Source organism: Poecilia latipinna, unplaced genomic scaffold (genome assembly GCF_001443285.1).
Source record: "Poecilia latipinna isolate Pla-1442-1.1 unplaced genomic scaffold, P_latipinna-1.0 Scaffold560, whole genome shotgun sequence".
Taxonomy (NCBI): domain Eukaryota; kingdom Metazoa; phylum Chordata; class Actinopteri; order Cyprinodontiformes; family Poeciliidae; genus Poecilia; species Poecilia latipinna.
In genome coordinates this window covers 379,972-407,065 of record NW_015113176.1, presented here as the reverse complement: position 1 = coordinate 407,065, position 27,094 = coordinate 379,972, and the positions used below count along the sequence as shown (strand labels likewise).

General features: G+C 37.6%; 1 protein-coding gene across 2 annotated transcripts in view; it reads left to right on the top strand.

The window, feature by feature from the left end:
- Nucleotides 1-27,094, top strand: part of LOC106953105 (plexin-B2-like) — a 141,752-nt gene that overhangs the window by 12,780 nt on the left and 101,878 nt on the right. For both annotated transcript variants that reach the window (XM_015041660.1, XM_015041659.1), the window contains exon 2: nucleotides 21,110-21,153. The gene's annotated coding sequence lies outside the window, so the exon portion shown is untranslated. The remainder of the gene's footprint in view (nucleotides 1-21,109; nucleotides 21,154-27,094) is intronic.

Genomic DNA, 27,094 nt, shown 5'->3' with positions numbered 1-27,094 from the left:
CTAACCTGCAGCTGATAAATCCGTTCATTAGTTTGTTGCTTCTGATCCAGTAACATTCAGCACATCTCACTTCCAGTCCCAGCTCTTCCAGCTCCTTTTACTGGTTACAGATGTAATCTGGAGTTTTTGCTTGAATGTGGATTTAACCCTTTATCAACCTGAATCATAGTCTTCTTATTAATCTTCTTTATTAATAAAGATTGGGTAATAAAGTCAGATGTATTACCTACACTTTTTCTTTTTAAATGCCAGAAAGAATAAATTAGTTTTTCGAACTTGAATAAATCTTGATCCATCCTTGTTTGTTTTTTTCAGTCTTTATTCCTTTTATTCCTCTGTGTCCAAAACAAAGCAGTAAAATAAAGCTTTAGCAGTTTTTTGCTGCTAAATGAAACCAAATGTTGTTTTTTCTGAGCAGCAGCAGCAGCAGACTCCGGGTCGGATTTTAATGCCCTGCTGTGAGTTGTGTCAGCAGTTTTCTGATTGTTGGTTTGTCTTTTTAGAGAGACTTTCTGTGTTGTGCATGAGGTAATTTTAGCTTCTCAGTGGGGATTCCTGGCAGAATTAAGAGCAGATCAGAGGGTTGTGGGAAGGTCAGGACTTCAGTGCTCCGGTTCCGTCCATGTCCTACAGATATCCTGTCAGTGTGAATTAAAACCTCGTTTCCATGCAACTCGCCGTACGTGGGTTGAATAATTGGTTGCACATTTATTTGGTGAGATATGAGCGGATAAACATCCTGCAGCTGGGCTCCAGGAAACCAGGCGGCTGCAAACCGAAAAACTGAACTCAGCTGATGTTCAGGAGGAGTTGTAGATCGGGGTTTTAAATTTTACTTTAGTTTTATTTTGTTTGTGAAGTAGTTTTTACAGTGAATTTATTTCATACTTACCAAGTATTTTTGGTTTAGATTCCAGTGAAAATATCTCGGGACACTTTCAGTTAACTTTTCATCTGGTTTTAAGTCAATAATTCTTGAATATTTACAAAAAGAACTGGTTCCCCTGGCAGATTATTTCACTTATAAAAATAAATTTTTCGCAGGTTATGAGTGGAATCGTTGAATATTGATTGCAGTGTGAATATTTTGTTCTAAGTGTCAGTTGAGCCAGTTCTTTTTGTCAATATTCAAGAATCATTGACTTAAAACTAGTTGGAAAGTTAAATGTAATTTAGTTTTGTCTTTATTTCAAGTGTCCTGAGAGATTTGCACTGGAATCTAAAGCAAAACTACTTGGTACGATTTTGTTTTTGCAGTTAATGGATAATAAACATTACATTTTGTCAAAATGCCATCAACAGAATCAGAGCAGATATGATCAAATATATTGATCAGTGTTCCAGATCTTATGAATCAGTCGGCTCTCGGTGGGTTTTTAGCTGTAACTTAAAGGATATCAGTGTTTCGGGTGTTCTGCAGTTTTCTGAATTTTTGTTCCAGATTTCAGGCTCATAGAAGTTTTTTTTTTATCTGTTTTTCTTGTTGCAGGAAAGACATTTCTCAGATCTTGCAGCTGAAATGCATATTTCAGTTCTTCTTCTCTTGTTTTTTAAAAACAAACCCAGACGTTGGTGGAGGGAGGACTGGTTCTGATGAACTGGAAGGGTTTTTTTTACTGGTTCCTCCCTTTTTCTCCCTCTGGGATTTTTTTATGACGCTCGTTGCAGTAAAGACCGTTTGACCTCAGAGGTGACTGATCATATGGGTTCTTCTCTCCCTCTCCACTTTTTCTGTCCTTTTCTCACGTCTCAGACTTTCCCTCTTCATTTCTTTTTCTCCTCCCTCTGTAATGTGAACCCCTCCACTGCCAGATAATAAAAACAGGAAACTAAAGGAGGATTTCATTAAAATGCTGCATTAATTGAGACAGAAAGCCCCATCAGTGATGTTTACTCGTCGAATTAGCGACTGCGTCCTCGCTGATGAATATTCTGCGTGTCTCTCGCTCTCCAATGAGCTTAATGTTGTGTCAATTAGAGAGGGGGGGGAGGGTCGTAAACACACACACACACACACACACACACACACACACACACACACACACACACAGATGTGTTTACATTTCCTGGCTGCCGCTCTGATTATGAAGGAATGTGAGGACGCTGCGGTCAAGTCGCCATCGTTTGAAATGCTCAGTTTGAAAACATTGCACCCTGATGGAAATCAAGGATTTATGACCAGAGATAAACTGAATGTTTTTACTAAAGTAAAAATGGTTCTGGACGCATCTTGTTGACACTGGTTAATACTCACTGTGTTCTGGCTAACTAAACCAGGGAACGGTTAAATACAAACTATGCTAGGGCTGCAGCTAACAGTCATAGTAGTAATCGATTATTCTGACGTAGCTAATGCTAATGTTAGCATCCACATTTGATGATCAGTTTGCTCCGGTCTGAAATAGGGCTGAAACGACTAATCGTGATTAATCGACTGTTCAAATATTCATCAACTAATTTAGTAACTCCAAAAAAAAAAAACATATTCAGAGCAGTAATTAAACCAAAACTATACATTCAGCATAAAACACATTTCTGTAAATATGTTTTACCAAAACTCCTCCAGTGGCTTAGTTTTAGTTTCACCTGGTTCAAATTCACTGAACATTATTGCATTTTAGGAAATGAAGTATTCATTTTCTTATTTACAAAAGGAATTTAATTATTTTTTATTTGCATTTTTTAATGATTTTCTAATATTGTATAAGAAAGTTTGAGGTTAAATGAAAAACGTGATTAATTGATTACTAAAATAACTGTTGTTTGGAACTCTAGCTGAATAATCTAACAAATTAAAAATAATATATCTTTGAGTTCACGTCTGTTTGTTCAATAATTTAGCAGCAAAAAGGGTTGAGTTGAATTGAAAATGTTGCTTATTTTGTTAATATATAGTTTGTAGTTAATTTGAACCTGAAATTAACTTAGTTTTTTAAAAATATTTTTGAATATTTACTGACACTTTCAAAATTAACTGTTTTAGAAGTAGCAGAACAATAAATATTATTAGCATAGCAGTGATAAAAGATATAACTGAAGACGGTGGTGTAATGATCCAGATTTAAACTGTTTATTCTGCATAAATAAAATGTAACCAAGACAAAACCCTGCAGAACTCCAGGCTTATTTGAAATTGAATATAGCAGCAGAAATATTTAAGTAAAGCAGTTCAGAGCCTCAACATTCAAGATCTGATAAAAGACTAAAACGTTTCACAGATTTCATTTAAATAAACGAAGGAAGCCTGGAGTTGATCACATCGCTGTTACACACAAATAAATACAAACTGAAGCACATTTTCCTTCCTCATCTCGTCATTCCAAAAACATCTTTCAGCTAAATTTAAAAATAATGAGTGGAGAGCCTGAATGGTGTGAGGTCAAGGTCCTGGGAAAGTTACTGGATTTGAAATGGAAATGTGGTGAATGGCCTGGAAGGACGTGGATGCGAAGCAGCATGTGTGTCTCCACAGGAGGCGAACGCTGCATCTTATTAATGACCGAGTGGCAGAGTGGGCTGATGCCAAATAAAACAACAACAAAAACATGTTTTAAGGTCATTTCTCAAGGACGTTGGATGCTTATAAAATATGATAAACAGCACTTTTGGTTACAGTTTGCAGAAACTGACATGTTTTATTCTTGATTCATATATTTTAATGAATCTTGGTGGTTTTGTTAAAAAATGATCATAATAGTGGTGGCCATTTATAATTTATCGTGAAAATGTTTTTTTTATAAGACTTTTCATTCTTATGATAAATTTCAGCTATTAATACAAAAACAAAATGATCAAAAATGTCATTTTTTCAAATTTCGCCACTTTATTCCACAATATCAGTAAATTTAAAAAAAATATGATTAAATGCAGTTACTGTGCATAGTTTAGTGAAATAAGTCACTTTTTAGAAGGAAGTGTCATTCTGAAGAAGGAAATATTTCAATACAATTCATGAATGTCCTGAACGATCCTGTTTGGTTCAGATGTTTGGACTAAAGTCCGTCGGTTTTTAAATTAATTTAACCTCATAATTTACCTTCACTCTTCTGTTTGGGGGCATAATTATCATCCTGTGATGATAATCGGCTTAAATAAACACACAGAAATGAATTAAAGTAGTCAGACATGGGAAGAAATGCTTTAATATTCTCACTGTGTGTTAACTGTATGTAAATAGTAGGACTCGATAAATATTTTTTAAATTCAGCCTGTAATGAATTAATCAAAATTTGTCACATTTTAGCTGAAAACTATATAAATATCTATAAATATTTTGCTGCTAAACACTTCAAATGGCACCAATTAGATGGTTGAATAACCTAAATAACATAATAAAAACAGCATCTTTGTTGTTGATTATTCAGCATCAAAAAGAGTGATGATTCTTTACTTTCTAAATAAACATATTCATTGGGATTTTACATTGAAATGAAGTATTTTCATCAGTTTTGTGCCAAAAAAGCCCAAACAAAACGCTGCAACAGCAGGAAATAAAAGGAAACAGCTGCAATCAGCAAAAAGCAGTTATTTTTTGCTGACTGGATGTGAGGATTTCACTGGATAACCGAAAGAAAGAAAAGCTTCATGACTTTTAGAAAGAGAAGAGCAGCATTTTTATGTAGATATTACTGACTCTGGACTCCCCCTGCTGGTGTGGAGGACCTCCAGTTTGCAGCATTACATATTTGTTGTTTTTTGGTATTTGTGGCATTTTCCTTGTGGTTGCAGCATTTTTCGTTGACTTCCTTTGTTGCATTTGCTTTTATTTGCACTAGTTTGCCACCATCCCATGTGATTTAAAACTCTATTTATTTTATTGCCTTCTTGGTGTTTGCTTGTTTTCTTGGCGTTTTATCTGTTTTGTGGATGTTTTTAGTTGTTTTTTTATTCCCTTCTATCTGTGCAGCGCTTTGTATAAATAAAGTTTTGTTTGAATGTAGCTGCACCATTAATGGTTGGTGGAATCTCACCAAATTCATAGATTTATTTAGAGAGTCAAGAGTCGCAGCAAATATTTAAACAGAGTTATTTAGAACAATATATAAAAAACTGCAATGTAAATTATTATGTTTAATAATCACAGTGATGCTATAGGATGGATTTTTAAAATCTAATCATAAACTTACATTCAGACTGATAAAACCCAACATGGCAGTAAATCCATTGTAAGTTATTTGCTCTCCGTTTCCCATACAACTCAATAATAATCACGTCTGCCTGCAGATTTCTGCCTCTTTGAGGCTGGAGGAAGATTTTAAAGTTTTCCTCAGCAGTGATTGCTCCATCTTGCTTTTCTTCTGTCGCCTCCATCAAACCAGGTGTCCTAATTTTCACTTTCTATTCACCTCAGACTTCTTTCTTATCTTTCCCTCCCTCTGCTTCTCGTTTTTCCTCCCTCCCAGCGACGCTCTTTTCTTTTTTCCCTTCCTGTTCCTGTTGTTGTCGCTGAGCTTTGGACTCTGGCTCTCGGTGACACAGACAGAATGATCTGCTGCTCCGCTCAGGAAATTAGACCTTCAACAGTCTGTATATTGGAAATGAAATTCCTTTGAAAGCCGCTGATAACACCCGCCTGGATTTAACTGGACGGTTTTGTCTGCAGACTCCTGATTAGCGCTTTAATGATTTCTATATTTTAAGACTGTATTTCTGCACAGGTTAAAATGGAAAATGATCCATCGGATTGCGTTGAAGGGTGGATTCTCTGAGGAAATTACAGTCAACATTCCCTGTGATTTCATGGTAAAGACACGTCTGGACGTGTTAAATACAGTCTTTAATCTCTGGTATCGCTGATACCGCAGCAACAGAAACCAAAAACACATTTCTTTGTAAATTTCTAGTTTCTGTTTGCAAAAACTCAATTTGCAGTCGTTTATTTTCTTAAATGTTTCACCTTAATGTCTAGCAAAACATTTCTTATCTGGGTACTCTGCAAAAACACCAAATCTTACCAGGTATGTCGAAGTACGATTGAAAAACAAAACTTTGTTTGGAGTTTATTTGCAGTGTAATCCTTATTTGTGACCTTAAAGGTGGTGAATTTGAATATCTTAATTTCCCATCTGCAGATAAGAGACATTAACGTTTTGTTTCCGAAAGCAACTCTTTAGTAATTTTAGATTTGACATTTCCAGGCTGATTGTGCAGCTTTCTGTTCATCATCAGTCCTGCTCTTAGTATTAAAATTCTTTGGTCGAACTCCTTCAGAACCGTTCATTTCCATCGCCGCAAATTTGCCAATTTGTCCTGCAGGCAGTTTGTAACCCTGAACAGAAATCCCCATTAACCTTGAGGCTGAAGCGTTTTGGGAAGCTCCAATTAACCACTGCACCTGCTCGGTTTTTTGTAACAGCAAAGATTGGAGGATAAAGACTCAGAACTTCAGTTTTTTATGATTGGAGAATTCATTTTTTTCTCTTTCTGGATTATTGGTGAAATAGTGATCATAAGTTAGCTGGATGATGAGCATGACCATAATGTGGTTTGGGGGATTTTTTTTAAAGCTTTCTTTCCCTGATAGTATTAGAAATGTAAATATCCATAAAACAGATTTCTGTTCCTCTATGGGAGATTCTGGGTTGAATTTCGGACGCCGGATGTTTATTTTTAGACTCCAGTTTCCTTCTTGGTTTCAAAACGGTCAGAATAAAAACAGAACAAGATCTTGATGCTCGATTCCATTTTTTTTTTGGCTGAAATCAATTTATTTTTTTCATGCTATTAAATAAATGCGACTGCAGTCAGACGAGCTGCTCGCACAGAAGAATTGGTTAAATTATTATTCTTTATCACGTTATTTTATATGTGGAGCCACAGCCTCAAGCTAACAACTCCTGCTCAGATTGCTAACAGAGCTAATAGCAACAGTTTAAGGACATTAATTGTAGCTAATCCTAAACAGCTAATTATGCTAACTACATCCTGTGATATTAAATGTAGCTAACCATGCTAATTATGCTAACAATGCCAGTGCCAAATGTAACAAATCATGGTTAATCAATGGCTAGGTTATTTGTTTTCAGTGCAAGGGTCAGAACAATGCTAATAGTGCTAAAAAATAACAAGTAGTGGTATTAGATGTAACTAACCATGTTACCGCGGAAACATTGCTAACAGAGCTAAAAGCTACTTTTACCTCCATTTCTAGCTGGAATAATGACGGTAATGATGCTAATAGCTACGGTTTTGGGTGCTAACTGTAGTTCATGCTAATTGTGCTAACAAACGAAATGACCACCAGGATTTGAACACAAGCTTTTATGAGTCCTAGTGTTTTTGTAACTCTGATTATAGATGATTATTTGTGTGTATCAAAGTGTTTTAAATCTTTTCCAAGTTCTCCTGTTTCAAGTTCACAAGTTCACGTTTATTTTGCACAAAGTGTGTTCAAATGTTAAAACCAACAGCCTGAATGTGATTAGGTTCCCTAGAGACACGGTGAACAGTATGGCGGATGGTTCTTCTGACCTCATGGGTTCTTAAATACTTATTTAATTTTGACATAATGTGTAACAAGTGGCAATTTGTCGGATGAAGTTAATGATGCAGCTTGTTTTCCCTGCTTCTTCCACCATCAGTTCTTGTTTCCTTTGTCCTCCTCGTTCTTCGGCATCATGTGTATTTTCATCCCAACCTCGTTCTGCTGAGTGCCACCATACAGCAACTCTGAGCTTATTGAATAAACCACAATCCTGCTTCAGAGAGCCTGGAGGACAGATTAGATTTCACTCTGTTTACTTTCCCTCCTGCGTCTCCTGCTCAGTGTTCTGTGACCATCCACTCGCATCGTGTAAAACTAATGGAAGCATGTCCACCCATCCACAAACACGCATGCGAGAGACGGTGAGGGTCAGCGAGTGTGAATGGAAATCTGGGGTCATCTTTGTTCAAACTGACCGGGCTGCAGAGCAAATGCAGGCTGATAAACATTTGTTATTGGAAAATTGCCACAAACAAAATAAGATGGAAGTTGGGGTGAAAACGGTAAATGTTTGATTTGGTTTCTGATTAATATTTGGAGCCTCGTTCAAGATCTTCCAACGTTTTCCAGAGGTTTTGGTGTTTCAATGTTTATCAGTTGATTGCCTGTCAGAACAAGCAGTAACATTTGGTTTGCAGACACTTCATAGTTCATCTTATTTGTTGTTTCTGTTTACTTATTTGGGATATTTAAAGTGTCTTCCAGTTCCTGTATTAAATGTTAATTAGAATTTAAATTTAAAGTTTTCTTGAATTATTATGCCATTATTAACATTTTATTACTTGGAAATGGTCTCAAAACAACAATATTATCATTTATCACAATAACTTTTGAGACAATTTATCGTCCAGTAAAATTTCTCATTGTGAATAAGAAGGTTAATTATTCTGATAATTAATTGGATAAAAATAATTGGCACATTCTGCAGACCTATTGTTTAGCCACTAGAGAAACATTAAAAGATGCAAATAATTCAATAAAAATCCAATAAAATAAACATTTTATTGTCTAAAGTGCAATAACAACATTGGTAAACGCTTGATAATTTGTATCAAAGGATACATCTGCAATGTTATCGTCTGGGTTTACCCAGAATGCCCTGCGTTGTAGCCCACTTCTTGCATTCAAATCTCCCCAGAGTTCATTTCAACCAAACCGAGACGGAGGAACGCAAACGGACCAGAGGTCGATTACACGTTCACATCTCCCCAAACGGACTTTCTAGACAAACGGACTGGAGTTGGATTAATTTGCGAGTTGTAATCTGCTGCAGAACCCGAGAGAACAGAAGCTGAAGTGAGTTTTCATACCTGCAGGAATCTGTGACTCTCTGGTCAGGCTCTTATCTGCCTCTAAATCAAGATGTCGGCTGCTCTCGGGGGGAGCGGGACGTGTTCTGACTGTTTGTGTGTCCAGATTTCTGCTGGAAGAAGACGCCTCCTGTCAAACATGATTCATTGAATTAGTTCCTCAAAACCCCGAGAGCGCTCCGTGTTAAACTGAGGAGATGGATGAATAGTTGGCCTAATTGTTGTTACGACTCTTCTGCTACAGTTCATCTATCTGTGAGATCGTTTCTAAGGTCGCAGTGTTTGGAAACTGCGGCGATGGGCGTCTCAGAAGAGCAGCGGTTTGATTGAAAGTGACACCAAGCAACTTATTTACAATTAAGACGCTAAATGTTCTATTTAAGCAGAAAATGGCTGATTGGAGGCTGATTCTAAGGAGAAAACCAAACACAAAGTTATAAATAGTTTTAAAATAAAATCTAATTTTATTTATTCTCATCTCATATTGCTTCTATTTTGGTTAAATTGACTTGATAATAGATAAAAACCATAAATGTTTGAAAGTGGAATCGCCCCGCTGTGATTGGCTAAAATAAACATTATTTAAACATAAAGCTACAAAACTATCAGGGTGCAGATGACAGATTGCTCTGAGCTGATGAGGTATTTGTGGTTTTGTAGTAATTTTAGTTTTGAACACATAAATCTACGGACATGCATTATTGTGCATGTTTTAAGTCTTTCAATCATTTTCTATGTTGAGCATTTTCACACCTTTTGCTACGTTTTCGTCCAATTGACCTGCAAATTTTGATTCAGTTTTTTAAATGTAAAATAATAATTTTATATTTGAGATGTAGATTTTCTCACTGCTTTTTAATTGAAAATCATTGTTTCTGAATCCATTTTAATCTCGGTTCCTTTTCTCTTTTTGCTAATCTTGTTCAGTAAATACATAAATGTATTATTCCGTCAGTTCATTAAGCTTCAGTGAGTTTAACTTTGTTGCAGAAAGCCATCAGATTAACTAATTCATGATTGATTTGGGTTTTCAAAGATCCCAAATTACCTATAAATGAAAACATTATTTATGACAGAATAAATACATTTGATGACCAAACAGACACCTCTGATAAATCTCCCATCTGGTTTCCACACTTTGTTTTATTTATGCTCTAACCCAGGCTGGACGTGTTCAGTCCAGCTCCTCTCCGTCTGAAAGGGCCAAATAATTTATGACTTTCTTGAATTTCTCTTTAGTCAAGTAGTTCAAAACAGGGAGCCCAAAAAATCTTATCACACAGAGCGAGTAATGGTCGAGTCTCTGGTATTGATCTACGGCCCCATCAAGCCCAGCAGATATATGGTGGTCATTTCTCTGCTGTGGGGCCAAGTAGAAATCTTTGTTATGGCCGTCTTAAAATATAGATGCCAGCTATTAATGAAATATGACTTTTCCTTGTCTTCCCATCTGTAAACTGCTCAGTTGTAAAATTAACATTTTGCACAAAGCTGGGACAGGACGCTGTTTGACTCGACCCAAAAAGACGAGACAAATGAAACGGCAGCGTCTCAAAGTGGCTTTCTGGAGTCAAATCTGCTGCGAGGCAATAAAAATAATGGTTCTCAACACGGCTGTAAAAAAATATTGATTTAAGAAGGTAAAATTAGCACAGGTTGACGGCTCTCCACAGAGATCTGCATGAATATTAATACTACTCTCCTTGCAGACAGCAAAGTTCATAAATACCTCCAGCTCATAACTTTTTAATCGCTTCCTTCTGACTGATTAAAACCGATTATTTGATATTAGAAATAAGCAGATTCAGTGACGGACAGTCTGGATATGATACATTATGCTTCCAGCAGTCTAATGAGGTTCTGATTGGCCGCAGGAGAGACGAGGTCATAAAGATGGAGAGGGTTTAATAAGACCACCAGCTGGGAAACGAGGCGGTGAAGAGCCTCAGTCAACCTCCTGGAAATCTGCTGAGTCTCGTTTGTTTTTCCTGTCATGTTGGTTCTGAGAGTTTCGTAAAGCGCTTTTAAGCCAGGATTTGATCAGTTTCCAAAGGAAAGATGCACAGCAGGAGCAACGGGGCAACTATTGAAATTTAATGAGTGACGCTGGGTTTGTTGAAATCATTTCATGTTTTTACCCATAACTGGAGTTTTAAGGGAAGAGTTAACATTGAAAATAAATGAAACAAGAAAACGCAGCGATGGCAGGACGTAGAAGCAGAAGGGGAAACACTGAAATGGAAAAATATAAAACACTGATAACTCCTCCTGGCCACTAGGGGGAGCCGACAAAAAAAGTCATATGGGACTGGATGTTGCGATTTTAGTTAGAAGAAAGTTGGAGGAAGGAAGAAAAGCTCCGTTATTCTTCATGTCGTCGACCGTATTAGAGAACAGCAGCATGTTTACGAAGGTAATGTTACCTACTCAAGACTCCGCCTAGTGGTGTGGAGCATATCACCAGAATGATTGTAATATTACTACGATAAAGTTTATGATAATATTTTATATTAAAATATTTGCTATAATATGAAAAAAGCCGTAATGAGTCATATTACCAGAATAAAGTCGTAATAATACAATAAAAATTTCATTATATGAAGAAAATAGTCATAATAGTATAAGACAAAGCCATAATAATACGAGAATAAACTCATAATACCAGAAACCAACACTAGGAAAATGTAGTAATTTTATGGGAACTTCTAAGCAAAAAATGCTAAAAAAAAAAACAGTTATAAGTTGGTATCAATTTTACAAATATAGAAAAAAATAATCTTTTTAATTATTTATCAGTAACAGGACTCAATAAATTAGTCATCTTCACCTTTTCTTTAATTAAAATAACTTTTCCTGCTCAGTTTTACAGCTTTTTTCTGGTAACATTGCATCATTATTCTGTTCATATTATTACTTTTTATTCTCGAAAGTTCAAAAGATTAAATCTCTTAGTCTGGCCCTAATACTCCTTTGGAGAAAACAGGTAATTATGTCAAAAACTCATGATAAATATTTTAAAGAGTGGGTGTAATCTCTGCTGAATGCTGCATCATCACCAGATTCAGTTTGTTTGGGGTTGTTTCATATTTTCTTGGAGTGGTAAAGCTCCATGGTGGCTGTTTGGTGATTTCCCAAACTCCATTCTTCTTCTATGGTTTGTATTTGTGTCATTTCCCCCCACCAGATCTCCCTGGTTTCTTCACAATGAGCTTTCCATTATTTATGTGAGAATTCGTCTGTTATTTTCTACCATAAACATCAATTTGCCTGAAGACTTTATGAGAAAAACACAAAATCTCCACATTTTATGACCAGAGATGCTGATTTTTACCAACTGCCTGAGTGGAAAGAGTGACATTACGGCTTCACATCTCAGCTCAGATGATTTGAAGCGAGTTTCCAAACTAAGAGCTCCCCTGCTGCTGTGACAGGATCTCTGAAGACGGTTTGTGATGTAAAGCCAGCAAAGGAGCGAGTTCATGCTGCTTGTCCTGCCTGCTCTCCAAGGAAAGACGGATCGGCTGCCATGACGGCATTTCAAAGCTGTCAGAGAGGGAAGATGAATACCAGGGTCTCTCTCTTGCTGTGCAGAATCACCTGAACAGGTATTTGGACAAATCGCAGGATGGAGCTGTTGGTTTCTGACAGAACTTTGCTGATATTTCAGCATCAGAAACCATTTCTCACAGTTCCAGCTGAAAATAAAGCAGACTAAAATATTTATCATCTCAACGCTAAACATGTTGCTAATGCTAATGTTAGCATCCACAGCACACATTTCTGAAAAGCTCCATGAAGGATCAGGACTTCCTGAACCTGAATAACAGATTAAAAACTATAAATATCCTTATTGTTGAGCTCATATGTGCATTTATTTAAAAACTTGATCAGAATTCTCTCCAATGAATGTGAAACAGTGTTTTTTTATTTTATGGATGTCAAAAGCTGCCCTGTTGGCACGGCAACCATGTTTTACACCACGGCATCGTTAGGGAGGAAGGCTGTAACTTTTCACTTTTATAGAAAACATTTGACACCAGTAAATCAGATCAACTGCAGGAGAAAACCTAGGACTCAGCTTTAAGGTTATTTAACCGAATGGGTCAGAGATGGGGTTTTACAGCCGTTACAGGCCGTAAATCATAATTATCTATGACGTGGATAATTGGTGTAAACATTACCAAAACCCTCAATGCAAATATAAAAATATTCGTGGACCAAAATGATGTGATTTGAGTCAAGTTATTGGTGTTTAAACTCCTTTAAATGAAATGTGTGGTGTCGGGAACCAAAAAGCTCCGGAGGAATGCTGTGGATGTTGACGGTGAGCGTGTCGAGGTTAAAGGAGTTCACGTTTTTATTGGTTTATTGGCCTGGCTGGTCCTGGATGAGCCTCATCTTAACTGGTAATAATCCCCATCACTGTGGAGGTAAAGTGATGAAACGCGCTGCCTGATCAGATTTGAAATAATTTATCTTTTTCACCAGAGACCCAGATGATCGCAGCAGCTTTTAAACTGTAACATGACGTGTTTGAGTCACTAAATCTCAGTAAAATCATCTAAAACGGTTTTTGCTCGTTAAGCTTGTAGATGGAGTTTATAGGTGCAGAAATAAAGAGTTTCATCAAGGTCATCTACAAGATGTGCAATTTATTAAATCAGTGCAATTTTAATGGAATAAAACTCTTTAGTGAAGGTAACGGTTTGATATTTCTCAATAAATCAGAGTTATGAATTAGGATGAGTAGGATCCCAGTGATGTAAAACCGTCCAAATAAAAGAGACGGTGAAACCATGATCTGATTTCTGACCCAATGACTAAAAATCTCAGGAAGCTTTTCATTAGAGATGCACATGATGTATCATGACTTTTTGGACCAAAACTTCATTTTTCTGTAGAAATCTGAACTTCTCCATGCAGGAATGTGACCCTTCTTTTCTTGATTTGGTCGACTTTTGCGGTTATGGAGGCAAAATATTGTGTTGCATATCTGATAATTGATATGGCTGCAAACGTTGGAAGTTTAAAGAGTTTCTGACAGTTTAAACCATTTTTTATTTAAAAAAGTGGCAGGAAAATCTGATAACTTCTTGTTGTTTTATTGTTATCCTTAATTTTCTTGTTTTATGAATTAAAGTGACTGAGAAAAACCTACAAATCTAGTTTGAGTTACTAGTTTTAAACATGAGTAAATGTCCAAACCATGGATATCAATTGGCTGTAATGCTAAGATGGTTTCCGTTGTTTGTATTAATGTTAAGGTATATTTGGTGTTTGAGCTATTAGAATAGGCAGATATGAGTTTTCAAGAGGAGGTTTGAAGTATTGGATATTTTTGTGGTCAACTGTGGTTCCAAACCCCAAAAATATTTTGGGTTTTCTGTATATTTATGTGGAGAAATTACATTCTGCTTGGTTGAAATCAACGGTTTTCCTGACGTGAAGCTGTGAATCTTTTCTCTCTGAGCTCTCAAAGTGTTTTTCTTCTGAAAGGTAATTTAGCACTCATGGTCACAGAGAGCAAATGCTACATTTAAAGTTGTGCTTTTTTTATCCATCATGTCAGAAAAAATTTTTTTCTTATTTTCTCAGCTGTGTAATTAGAGGTTATTTTCCGTGGAAGATTGTTTGTATCTGCTGTTATATAAGCTATTATTATTCTGGCTTGTTTTTATGCTGTCCAGCTGCAAGAAAATTGATTTTGCTTTAAATTCTAATCAATGGAAATGTGCTTCCTATTGTAAATTATTTATGAGTAGAAACTGAATCAAATTGAAACTGTGCTCCAGGAGATTTTCCTCCTGACGATATAAAACTAGTTTGTTGTTGACTTGAGTCAGATGATGGTCTGTACTAGTGAGGCTGGGACAAATAAACCTGCAATTTAAAGTCTTAATAACCCACAGCTATGATTGGTTTGAAACTACCGCTGCCATTTATGCTACTGTTGGATACATAAAGTAGTATTTTATATAACCTCTCAATTTCACACAGTATGTTGAACTACATATCTGAAGCATTACTGCATACAATTTTCAGCGATTCAGTCTTGGAGAATTTTTTTATTTTTCATTTTTGTAGCTTTTTAAATTTTATTTTTGTAAATATAGATTGTTTTCTAAAGCAGCTTTCTAACTAATACACATTAAATGACATTTATCTCTTAATAATTACCATTATTAGCATGTTGTCATGTTGGTGTTTATTAAAAAACCTTTAGATTTCCGTTGCAAAAGTAAAATTTTTATAATTGCATTGCTTAGTGGTGAAGCAAGTTGCTTCTTTTCCCATGTTTTCCTTGTTGTGTTGCCAAGTTTCTCTCCAACTTCAGCAGGGGGTATTTTCCTTTAAATGATGACACTTTGTAACAGAAAGCATGTTGGTGTTTGGAAAAGCAAAACTTTGAGGTGAAACCAGAAATGGGACCAAAAGGAAAGAAGAAAACTGGCATATATTGCAACTGATAATGTTATTGCAATATTTATAAATGTCATCACCAGACAGGGCTTCAATATTTACCAAAGTTATTGTCGTCTCAATATGTATCGTTATCGACATTGCAATACTTGCCAACATTATTTTAATCGCAATATTCACCAGTCTTATCGTCATCGCAAAATTTACCAATATTATTGGGTTTCTAACATCCTGCAGATCTAATTGATGCTTATTGTCTTATTTAAATGAAGTCTCTCCATCTTGATCCTGGTGACTTCGACTCTGAAATCCACAGTCGCATCAATAACAATAAAATCCAAATTTTTCTGCTCGGTTTTGTCTTCTCCCTCAGCCTTTCCAACCTTTCAGGCCTGCAGAAAATCAATGCCAGCTACTGGACAGTTCTCCACTTGGATAATTACATCTGTTTACTGGCCATTCGCTCGCCTCCTCCAGTGGATGTGAACATGAACCCTGACGCCTCTTAGGCTGATAAAGTGTAAAGCTCTGTATCGTATTTCCTCATCTTGGCACCACCAGCCTTCCAGTGCTTCTCACCTGTGAAAGTACTTTTCAGCTGATAATGGTGGAAAAGTTCAGGTTGTCTATGATGCACCTGATATATAAAAATAATTTGTTCCATTAAATTTCTTGCATTCCTCTGAGCATTGATGTTGCTGATTTAACAACTGGATGTTCTCCTGTCTTCCGGCGAAACTCCGAGTCCTGATACCATCTGGCATCCATGTTGCATACCATCCATCTTTTTTCCTCTGGATTTCCCAGCCTTTCCCACTCAGCTATCCGAAGCATCATAATAAAGAATAGCGCTCAGGGACGCGTCCTGGCGCTGCAATACATCACTGTCGCATTTAAAGTTTTTTCTTCCCTCCAATTCGCATGCTGTTCAGAGCTGCACGAGTTCTCTCAGTGCAGATGAAAAGTGAGAAAGAGCTAGCCTTGAGTCGCAGAATGTGAATCCACAGCAGAATTTTATCATTATGCGCTGCATGTATTTCCATAATGAAACCGCTGGGGAGAAAAAATGATATTGATACCAGAAAGAAGTGCTTGGCTTTAGTCTTTGTGCAGGTAGTCTTCAAAGGCCCGCCGTAAAACCTCCGGATTTTAATCGGATGCTGTGCAGACGCCTCGTTGTAATTATGTCCCAACATATTCCCGCCTGCAGAGACACGTGGGTGGAGGGTGGTCGTGTTTGTGTCCAGCTGGTGTCTCCTCAGGGCCGCTTTATAAGCCGTGTTTTATCACATGTGGGCCACAGGTATGATATTTACACAGATGTCTGTTGGTCTGTGTGTGTTTACTGCTTATCTTTTCCACACTCTTCACGCAGAGTTACTTTGGTCTCAGTTGGATGTGAAAGGAAATCTCTTGTCTGCAAAGCTTCCACTACAGGCACAGACCTGTGCAAGTGTGTAAATGAAGCCTTTTCTATGCCACAGTGGATTAACCACTGGGTCTGATCTGCAGCTCTGAGGCTGAGAGAGAAACCACCAGTGGAAAATATTCACAGCAGATAAACAGAGGGGAAAGAATGGGACGTTTCCTACCAAACAACAACAATTAATGCAGTTACGGCTGCTTTAATAGTCAATTTGGAAGTAATTTTCTTTAATCTGATTGTCGTCTACTGCATGAAAAGTGGAGCAGAGTTTTTATAGCAGGTCTGGTCTGATTTAGCTTATTTCATCAGTTATCTGAACCACAATGTTTATGGTGTGTTTTCACAAAATAACAGCAACTGTAAAAACATTCAACTGCAACTTTTAGTAATCGATTAATCGATTATTCTTAAAAGTAATCAATTAATCAGATTTTAAAAATTAACTGCTTAAGCTTTTGTATACATTAGAAATTGGAAAATTAAAATATGCAAATAAATACATATTTCCTTTATAATGTGAAAATAAACATTTTATTGTGTAAAATGTAATAACACTCTTAGTAAATCTGAACCAGCTGAAGCTAAATTTATTTATATTTTTCGTACAGTTTTTGCTTAATTGCTGCTCTGAATGTCTTTTTGCCAAATGGCCCTTTTTGAATCTTCAGCTAACACTTAATCGATTGCTAAATTAGTTGATTATTTCAACCGATTAATCACCGTTAATCTGATTAATCATTTCAGCCAAGTAAGATATAATTATAGCAGAATACTGCAAGTGAAAAACATCAAAATGCATCAGGAAATTGATAAATTTTTTATCTTAACTTTGCCTGATTATTAGTGATCATCTGCCAGAAACAAGATTTATTTTTTTTCCACCATAAACCACAGCTGATTCATTTCATTTGCATGTAAACCACTAATAAATGAACAGCATATTCACCGTGTTTCATTGCAGGAAATGTAATAATGTCATATTATGTTTTGCAATCTTTTCTTTTTCTGTGCTAAAAGTAAAGAATGACTAAGTTTTGTCCTTTAGAGGAAGATATGAAGGTTTACACCTCCAGATTGCCAACTTCTTTCTTTCCTGTATAAATCGAAGCTGAAAAACATGTTGGATGTTTTAGACAAGTTTTTTTTTCTCAGATTTACCTTTCTGAGCCTTCAGGGAGGAGACAAAGGCTTTTGCATCCAAATTAAGTGCTCAGTTTCCCACAGTGCTCTCAGAAAGCTGCAGACAATTCTGTTTTTTATGCTGCTTTAAAGAAAAGCCATTTCTCATTCTTTAGCTGTAGGCCTGATTAAAATATTCAGGTTCACCAAGAATCATGAAACAGTGCAGGCCTGCGGCTGCCTGACCAGATACTTAATCAGAAGAATCAGCATGCTGGGAGTTTCAGAGGATGATCTAAGCTTCCAAAGTAGAAGTGGGTGGTTTGGTTTGCAGAAACTATTTATATATTCAGAATGTGGCCTCTGGATCCAGCTGCTTTCTGTGCTCAAAGCATGAAGAAGCTTGTTTTCAAACTGGCTCTGCTCTTTGTTCAGCCATGCCAGACTGTTACTCAGTTCACTTTCAGTGTTTCTCAGCTGTTTTAACTTAAAGAAGTAAAAACGTTTCATTGGTTTCATGGAAGTTATCTGGCCTCCCAGCAGCTGCAGGCCAGGTTGATGCTAACGTTTCCTACAGTGGGTCTTAGTCACACCTGCAGTGAGTCCAGATGGTTGTTTACCTGTTCAACATAAAAACTGATGGAAGTATTTACTAACAATATTAAGTCATATACATCAGACAGTCCTTTCACAGTTTAGCTTGTTTTGTGGAGCATAAATTCAAACCAGACTTTTTCAGATTTTTTTTTTTGTTGGTAGAAAGAAAGTAAATTGGTATACAGCAGTGCTCGCATTACGGCTGGATATTCATTGTGATGAATTTCAAGTTTTGATTCATTGTTCCCATGATATTCCAATTAAAACCCCCCAAACTGTCCATATTCTTTCTTTATTCCATCTTTGTTCAATGAGAGTATCTAGAAATATCACGACATTTGAAAATATGATTAATACAGTAAAATTGTTCAGTTTAGTGATGCAAGTCTGACTTTTGTATATGATTGGTGTCCTGGAGAAGCACATTACAAATGGGAATGTTTTTTAAGAGCTGTCTGTGTGTTCTGTGAGAACCACACCTAAAAAAGGAGTAAAAAATAGTTTTTTTATCATGATAAAACTAAGTCCATATCGCTGACCACTGGTTCACGTATACATAATTCTCATGTGATGTCACACTTAAGTGAACTTTGTAGCTGGCAGCCATCTTGGTAGGCGGTTGCTATGACAACAATAAACAAGCCACAAGCTTAGAACTAGCTCTTATCTCCTAACTTATCAACAATTTAAATACATTCCAAATTTTACTCTGTTACAATATTCAGTACTCTACCCACCTCTGTGCCACTCTAAGTGAAATATTGGTGCTCTACTAGCAAGATGAATGTAGCTAACGAGTTTACGAGGTCGTTAACTAATCATAGTTGGAGATCGGAGGCGGCTGGTCCACACCGTCTCATACGGGTCGATCCCGACGGCAGCCATCTTGTTGAACTTTGGTTTCTTTTTGTGATCTGTGCTGCACTTGCCTACCAAGATGGCGCGGATCACTTCTGGTTCAGACTTATGGGAGTCGTAATAGTTTTTGTTTCGTCTGGTTAAAACCATTTAATATTTTTATTTCTGATGCTAAACTGTTCCTGATTTATCCTCCAGTCGTTGTCCACACTTTCTGCTGCTTGTCTTTTTAACCTCTTGTATTATTTTGAACTGTGCTCTCCATATATAATGCATGCAGTGGATCGACTTCTGCTTTTATTGCATTATTATTTATTTTCTAAACGTAAAGTGAACAGCTGATATGAATATTTACTGCATCTGCCAACAGATTCCCGGTGCTGCCAGACTTGCTGGGTGGCAGCATGACGTGTGCTCCGCTCTTGTTTTATCTGGCCGTGGTTTCCTAACGTTTCATCATCATATTCCCGTTGTGATTTCCTCCTCACCTCGCCGCCTGATTCCTCGCTGCTGGTTAATGAGGCGAAGGCTTCATGTGAGGCGGCTAAGCTGCCGCTCCGCTCTCAGGCTGCAAGTTCTCAGATAAAGAGAGCATGCACAGCTGATTTATAAGGCTCCTCCACTCCTACTGTGAGCCTTTTAGCTGATTTAAACAACTTTAACTGTAATAAACTATCGTGACAGGGAATGTGCATCAGCCTGCAAATCACAACCCGGCGTTTACAGTCTTTGTTTGCTTTCCGGGTGTTTGTCTGTGTTTTCTCTGCAGCTTTTCAGGTTTATACGTTTACCTCCCTCCCATGTCTAACACAGCCTTCCTGCCTTTCTCTGTAAGCTGAAGTCATTTGATGCCGGCGTCGATATTAACTCCTCCTGTTATTGGATTTCCATCCAGAAGGCTCCTCCTGGTGTTTCCACAGCGCCTCGGCTCGTCTGTAACTGAACATCAAGCCGGAGAGAGTTCATCTCATTGATGTTAATCAGGTCGGCGGCCATTATTATCATGGAGGAAATCAATGAACATTGCAGAGCAGCATCAATTTATTACCTGGCTGCTAGCAGATTTACAGCAGCTGGGGCCAGTATAAATATGAACATTATGACATGATGTCGTATTACAGCAACAGATGCTTAAAGGTATAGCGACTTATTTATGGCCACTAAAACGTTTCCCAGGACGTTCATATCTGCCACATTCAGTCTGAATAAATGTAACAAAACACCTGTACTTTAAACTGTTGAGGAAAAGGAGCCTTTCAGTTTGGTTTGACATCAGAACCAGAGGCGACGTCACACTGTGTGAGAGAGAGCAGTCGGTTTTACTTTGCTAAACTGGGTTTCACTGATACTTAGAAGCAAACAAAATAATTAGAAGTCACAGCAAAAGCTGTATTATATAACTTTTATGAAAAATATGTTTTTTACATATTAATTGAAACTTTCAACATGTTACAGTTGGCTATGAGACAATAATCTGTGAAGAGATCAGAACCGGTCCTGCTGGTGGTTTTCTGTTGCTCTACAGCTGAAGGAAATTAATGTGTGAACATGTTTTAATATAAAACTTTAGTTTTTTTTAAAGTTGCATGTCTGTTGACGTTCTCAGAAATGCTGAGTCAGCTCCGGTCCGCTTCCTTTTGCATCATTTCGCAGTAAAATGTGATGTTTTGTCTGGTTGGGTTGAGTCACAGCGGGGGGCAGCTGGAGATGACCTTTGAACCCTGGTGTTGATGTGTGATCTTAGATTACATACGCCTACATGCTACATATTAATGAATAATGACACGTTGCTCTGTTCTGGAAAACACTTGAAAATCTGTGGCTGTAATTTGATTAAAGAATATTTTGAGTTTTCTGTGAACAGAGAGAATAAAAATGATTTTGTCTTTTGTGCAGGACAGCGAGCCGCTTCATGTCATGAGAGGCTGAAAACTGAACAGGTGAGGAAGACGGTTTTTTTCTGTCTCTTTTGTTTTTCTCTTTCTCCGTCTTTCACTGTCCTGTTCCTTCTCTTTTCTTTCTCTTTCTCTCTTTTCCTTTGCTTTTCTCTCTTCCTCCCTCTGCTGTCTTTATTTTTCGACAAGAAAGCTTTAAAAGTTTATTCTCAACTTCGCCACAGTCTCCAGTTAATGAGTTGCACCAGGTTATATTACAGTTCCAGTGTTTTTACCTCTACGATAAAATAAAGAGGGTTTTCTCAAATTATCCTCCCATTGTCAATAAATGGCTGAATGTCTCTAATGAAGCTGCACCCAGAACCACAAACTTTTTATGGCCATTAGTGAGAGTCTGGTGTATTTTTAGGAGCCAAGTTCATTTAAATTTAATTGTTGTTTGAAGCAGACTCAGATTTGAGGCACCAGGTCAACGATTGTTTGTTTGGAATAAAATTACCAGCATTTCATCTATCTGACTCTAAATGTCCGATTTAGATAAAGAAACGTTCACAGATTTTTACTAAAGAGTAAAGGGTGTATGCATACATTTGAGCCCTTTTATTTGCAGTCTGTGTAGGCTGGAGGAATTTCCTCATGAAGTTATGTGTCATAAAACCCTGAAGACGCGTTTTATCATCGTTCCACCCTTAAAAAAATGACTCAATCTTGGCAAAGAACCAGTTCTAGTGACAGAAACAACTGGTTCCAGTTTCTTCAGCTGAATCGGTTAAATCAGGGGTGTCCAAACTTTTTGCAAAGGGGGCCAGATTTGGTGTGTTAAAGATGCAGGGGGCCGACCTTCTCGGACATTCTTTACATAGAACAGCAATATATGTAAACACATTTCAGCAAGCCATTCTGTTTTACATTTGCTTTTTTATTTTAATTTGAGCGATCTTAAGCATGTATTTAGGTTCATTTGAAACGAGCATATCATATGCAAATGAATATTCACTTAACTTCACTTTTTTAACACTAACTAAATTTGGCCCCAGTGCCGGACTTTGGACACGTCTGGGTTAAATGGACCACAGACGACACGGTTTGCCCTCATGGTCTGCATGACAGGCAGTTATCGATGAAGGATTTAAGGCATTTAGGACGTTGTTAAAGCTGCTTTCTCTTCTCTTCTTTAAGAGAAATCTGGTTTCTGCCTCACTTCTGTTATTTTATAGATAAATCGCTGAACTCAAACAAAGGCCTCCTGCTTCTCTTTCTCTTGCTAACATCATATAAAAGTTTGATAAGTCTGAAGTTGCTGTGTCAACATGTCTCTGCAGAGCTGCTGCTCTTATTTCAACAGACTGTTTCTGTGCAAACACATCAGAGCCTCTCTGGCTGGTTTAGAAACGGACCGCAAGAAGATCAGGCTGATAATGGCTCCAAGACAGGAAGTAGTTCTGCTGTAAAGAAAACATTTATTAACCCCCAAAGATTTCTGAATATCTGAGTGTTTACCAGACTTATGTGCAGCAAACAGAATAATTTAGGCTGGAAATTTTCTGTATTTTGTCATGTTTGTTGTCAGAAGGATACGTTTTCCTCTGAAAGCTCAGTATGGATTCATCTTTTGTTTAATAGTGTCTGTTTCTCAGGAGACTCTGCTACTAAAAGGATTTCCATGTTACCCAAATATCAATTTAATGTAATAACCACGATCTTAACCTCATGCAACACTATGCAAACGCTCAGTGAAGATGCACTCACCTTCAGATGCTGGGTGCTTGAAAATCAAACTGAAACTGATGACATCACCTGATTAATCACTTTACTCTTGTTGACTTCTGAGATGCTGCGTTTGATGGACAATTTAAAAAACTGATGTTTCATTAGCACAGGAACTAAACAAGGTTTAGAGACGTCAGATTCACTCCACATGCACGTCTTTAGTTTGGAGGAAACAGGAGTGGAGGTGAACAATTAATCATGATTAACTTAACTGGAGGAAACGGTTAAAAATGCCATTTGCTGAAAGAACAACATATTCAGAGCAGTAATGAACTCAGTACTGTACAAAAATAAAAACATTTCTCATTTAAGACAATAAAACACATCTTTACCTTAATCTACTCAGAAATCCTCAAGTCTCATTTTTAGCTTTGCCTGATTAAAATTTTGTAACATAAAAAAAATAAAATCACCTATTAAGCACCTTTTGCTATCAATTATTAATCAGTTAATCTAAGAAATAATCAGCAGGTTTGCTGAACTTTGACAGAAGAAACCAGAGAATGACAACAAATGTGACAAAATACAGAAAATTTCCAGCATATTTGATAAATGTTCAGATATTCAAAGAGTCTTTTCCTGTTTTGTATCTTTTCTCAGCCTGTAAACTTCTGGAAGAGTCTTTCTCTCCAGAAAACTTTAGAAAAAGTCAAATTTTCCTCCAACTTCCGTCTGTTTAAGTTTAAATATTAGGCTGCCGTCTCCCACAGAATCACCTGAAATCTGCAGCAGGTTTTCATGTTTGCGCAGAGACGCGGTTCACTTCGTTGCAGATTTCGCCCTGAGGGAGGGATTTCTGTGGCTGTAGAGAGGAGATTGAACGCCTACGTTTTGTCTTGGTGGAGATGTTGCATCCTGCGGAGAGCGATGAAGGACATTGTTCCCAGTTAGTCGGTGGATCGGGTTTATGAGGGAGTCTGTGTTCGTTGGATTAAATATGCTTTACATTTTCATCACACTGGCTGAATTTGGCTCATTTTTTAAAATCATAAAATAGTGAGGATTTTTCAGCAGCTTTTTCACTACGAGGAGTATTTTATTTTCAGTATTTTCAGAGCAGAATTATGAGCATTAATACATGTAGAGCATCTCTGATAATGATGTCCTAGGAGATGGTGTCATGGCATCAAACATTTGAGCAGCACAGATCTATTTCAGGGGAAACACTGTGGGGGAAAGAAGGACCTGACTTCCTAAAAAGTAAATGACATGTCCTAAATATTTTAAGCACAGCTGCTTCTTCACGACTGAAAAAAAAAGAAGCAAAGTTTCTGTTTTATCTTTGAAGCAGAGCGTGGAAAGGCAGCAGCTCTTCCTCTGCTGGTGAATGACCTTCCATTATTCCTTCAGGTCCTTTCTACCAATTTTTAATGATGTTTTGGTTAGTGAGATCAGACACGATCATCTGGCCAGCTGTTTAATACATGAATTAATATTTGCTTCCAACTTTGTCTCCGTTTGTTAAGGGGGAAAAAAAGTTTTAGAAATCACATCCAGCTAATACAGGACCTGTCTGACAACATGAAGTAGGGTCTGAAAAAGCAACACATCAAAAAATTAAGAATGGATGAGAAACAGTCATTCAGATCAACTATTTAATGATAGTTAGTGATGCCAACAGTTCCTCAACCATTACTCTAATTTTGTCTCATTTATTAAGAAACTCGTTGCTTAATTTTACGTCAAGACAGAAAACGGATCATTCTACACTGACTGCAACTCTTGTTCAGCACATAGAAATAATCCAGTCATGACGAATTAATATTTTCATATCGGGACATAACTGGATCAAACCAGAGGTTGGACCAGCATAAAACCTGAGTCGAAGGTTATCCCAAAGTTTCTACTGGTACATTTAGACAAAGATCTGCTTCATCTTTGTAGTTAATTTTCTCTTCATTTAATTGAAGAAAACTGTCAGCCTTCCTGCTTTAATTGAATCCAGATATTTTAGTAAAATGTGCAGTTTCAGAGATATACAACTGGATATCATCGGCGTGGGCATGATGGGGAATATCCTTAAAATATAGAACAGGACAAAGAGGAAACGGGTAGAAAAGAAACAACCAAGGCCCCAAATCAGAGCCCTGTGGAACATGAAAAGTACAGGAAGGGGTTTGTTTGTAGATGTAGCCAAGAAGGTTGATCTATCAGACAAGTGAAGGTGATTTCACACCTAATAGTCCAGTAGAATAAAGTGCAACATTTCCAGCTACTGTGGTTCTTTCCCTCTGCTCTGAGTCAAACCAACCTGTTCCCCTCCTGGCCTGTGGGGGCGCTGCACCAAGAACCACTGAAGGAAATGACAGGAAACCTCTGAAGACACTGAGAGCAACTTCCTTCTTCAGCAAGAAGATGGAGAGCCGTCAGATTTTAGTGGGTGGATGATTTCTCTTTAGTGTTTGTCTAAAGACCACAAGTCATTTCTCCCGCTAGCGCTAGGCTGACACGTTTTTTTCGGTTGTATTTACCCAGAATGCCCTGCGCTGTAGTCCACTTCCTGCTTTTGGAGTGGTTTCTGTTCCACTTGGCTTTCAAACTGAACCAGAATCACTTCAACCAAACCCAGACCGAGGTTTGTTGGCACAGCAATGGTGGATTTTGGCCGATTACACATTCACACCTCCCCAAACGAACCGGACGTCCTAGTCAAACAAACTGGAGTTGGATTAAAGCAGACTGAACAAAGCCGGTGTGAATGCACCCTCTGTCAAAATGTTGCAGAAGTAAACAAATTTCCATGAGTGAAATCTATATCAAATGTCGAAATTTGCACAGAAGCATAAAGATAGGACATGCTGGACGGACTCTGTTCTGGACTTTCCTCCAGAACCTTTTATCTTTGTGATAAGTGAAAAAGATTTTCTGACTTTTTGACAAAACATGTTGAAAGAAAACTCATCTGAAAGATTCACAGATCTTTGTGTTGCTGTGCTCTCCTGTCGGGACTAAAGGGTTTGTGATCTATTCCTAGACGTCTTTAGAAAGTGGCAGCAGACACTGAAAGCAGAGATGGTTACAGGAGAGAGGTGGGAGCAAGCACATCTGGTTCTACTCAACATGACTGAGATTCCTCAGAGACGGGGGGAGCCGGAGGAGCGAGCTGGTCTCCTACACCACCGCCTGTCCGTCCCAAAGGACTTCGGATCAGAAACAAAAATCCAAGACCTAGAAAATCTGATGCAACCAAAGGGTGTGGAAACATTTCAGACTCTGGACTTCAATCGCACCCACTTCAGTCAATTCTAATGTTCTTTTCCACGTTTCAAAGTGGAAAATATTTTCATGATCCTTCCAGCTTCTTCCTGGCAAATCTGCAGCTAAACATCAGATTTTTAGGACAATCCAAGAATTCCCAGACAAGACTAAAAACAACCCGGAGACTGAATTTATTAAACCTGCTACTAAAGTTAAAACAGATCAAGGTTGAATCCACTGGAGTTGCACCAAATCATCTTAAACAACTGGTCCCTGGTGTTTTTTTCCATTCTAGTAAAAGTTTTTGGTCTTTATTATCAAATTTAACCGAGCTAAGAGGTAAACCAGCACCAGCCTTTCACTGGGAAACAATCATCTGTACCAACATCATGATCATTAGTAGTTTGATTTATTCAAGTTTCCAGCAGTTTCCCTGTAAGCATCTTAATGTTCTCTGGTTAAAAAGGTCAAACCACAAGTGATCCATCTATCAAGACAGAAGAACCACGTTGGGGTCAATGGAAAGTAATGAGCTTAACGACCAAAAGAAATCTCTAAAAATACACCAAAGACGACTGACGTCTGTCAACAACATTGAGGAGTGACCTGCCTGACCCTTGGACTGATAGCCAATCAGGGAGGAAGATGAGGGAAACACAGAGAGGAATCCAAAATACAGAAGACTAAACGACTACCACGGCGCACCAGAAGCTCTGGTGGACATTAGAGACGTCTTTGTATCATTTTTTTGTTAAAAATACTAATCAAACTCGGCATTGGTTCTTCCCAGTCGGCCATGTTTGTTTACCTCAACTCACGTTCAAGATTTTGAAAAATTTCCCATTTGACGTGAATGTTGGTGAGTGAAATCGGTTCATGTGTGACGAGTTAATCCTGCTGTGTAACTCAACACCACACTGGACAACCAAACCTGTTGTAGCTAGGGCTGAAACGATTCCTCGAATGATTCGAGTACCTCGATTACTAAAATTCCTCGAGGAAAATTTACCTGCCTCGA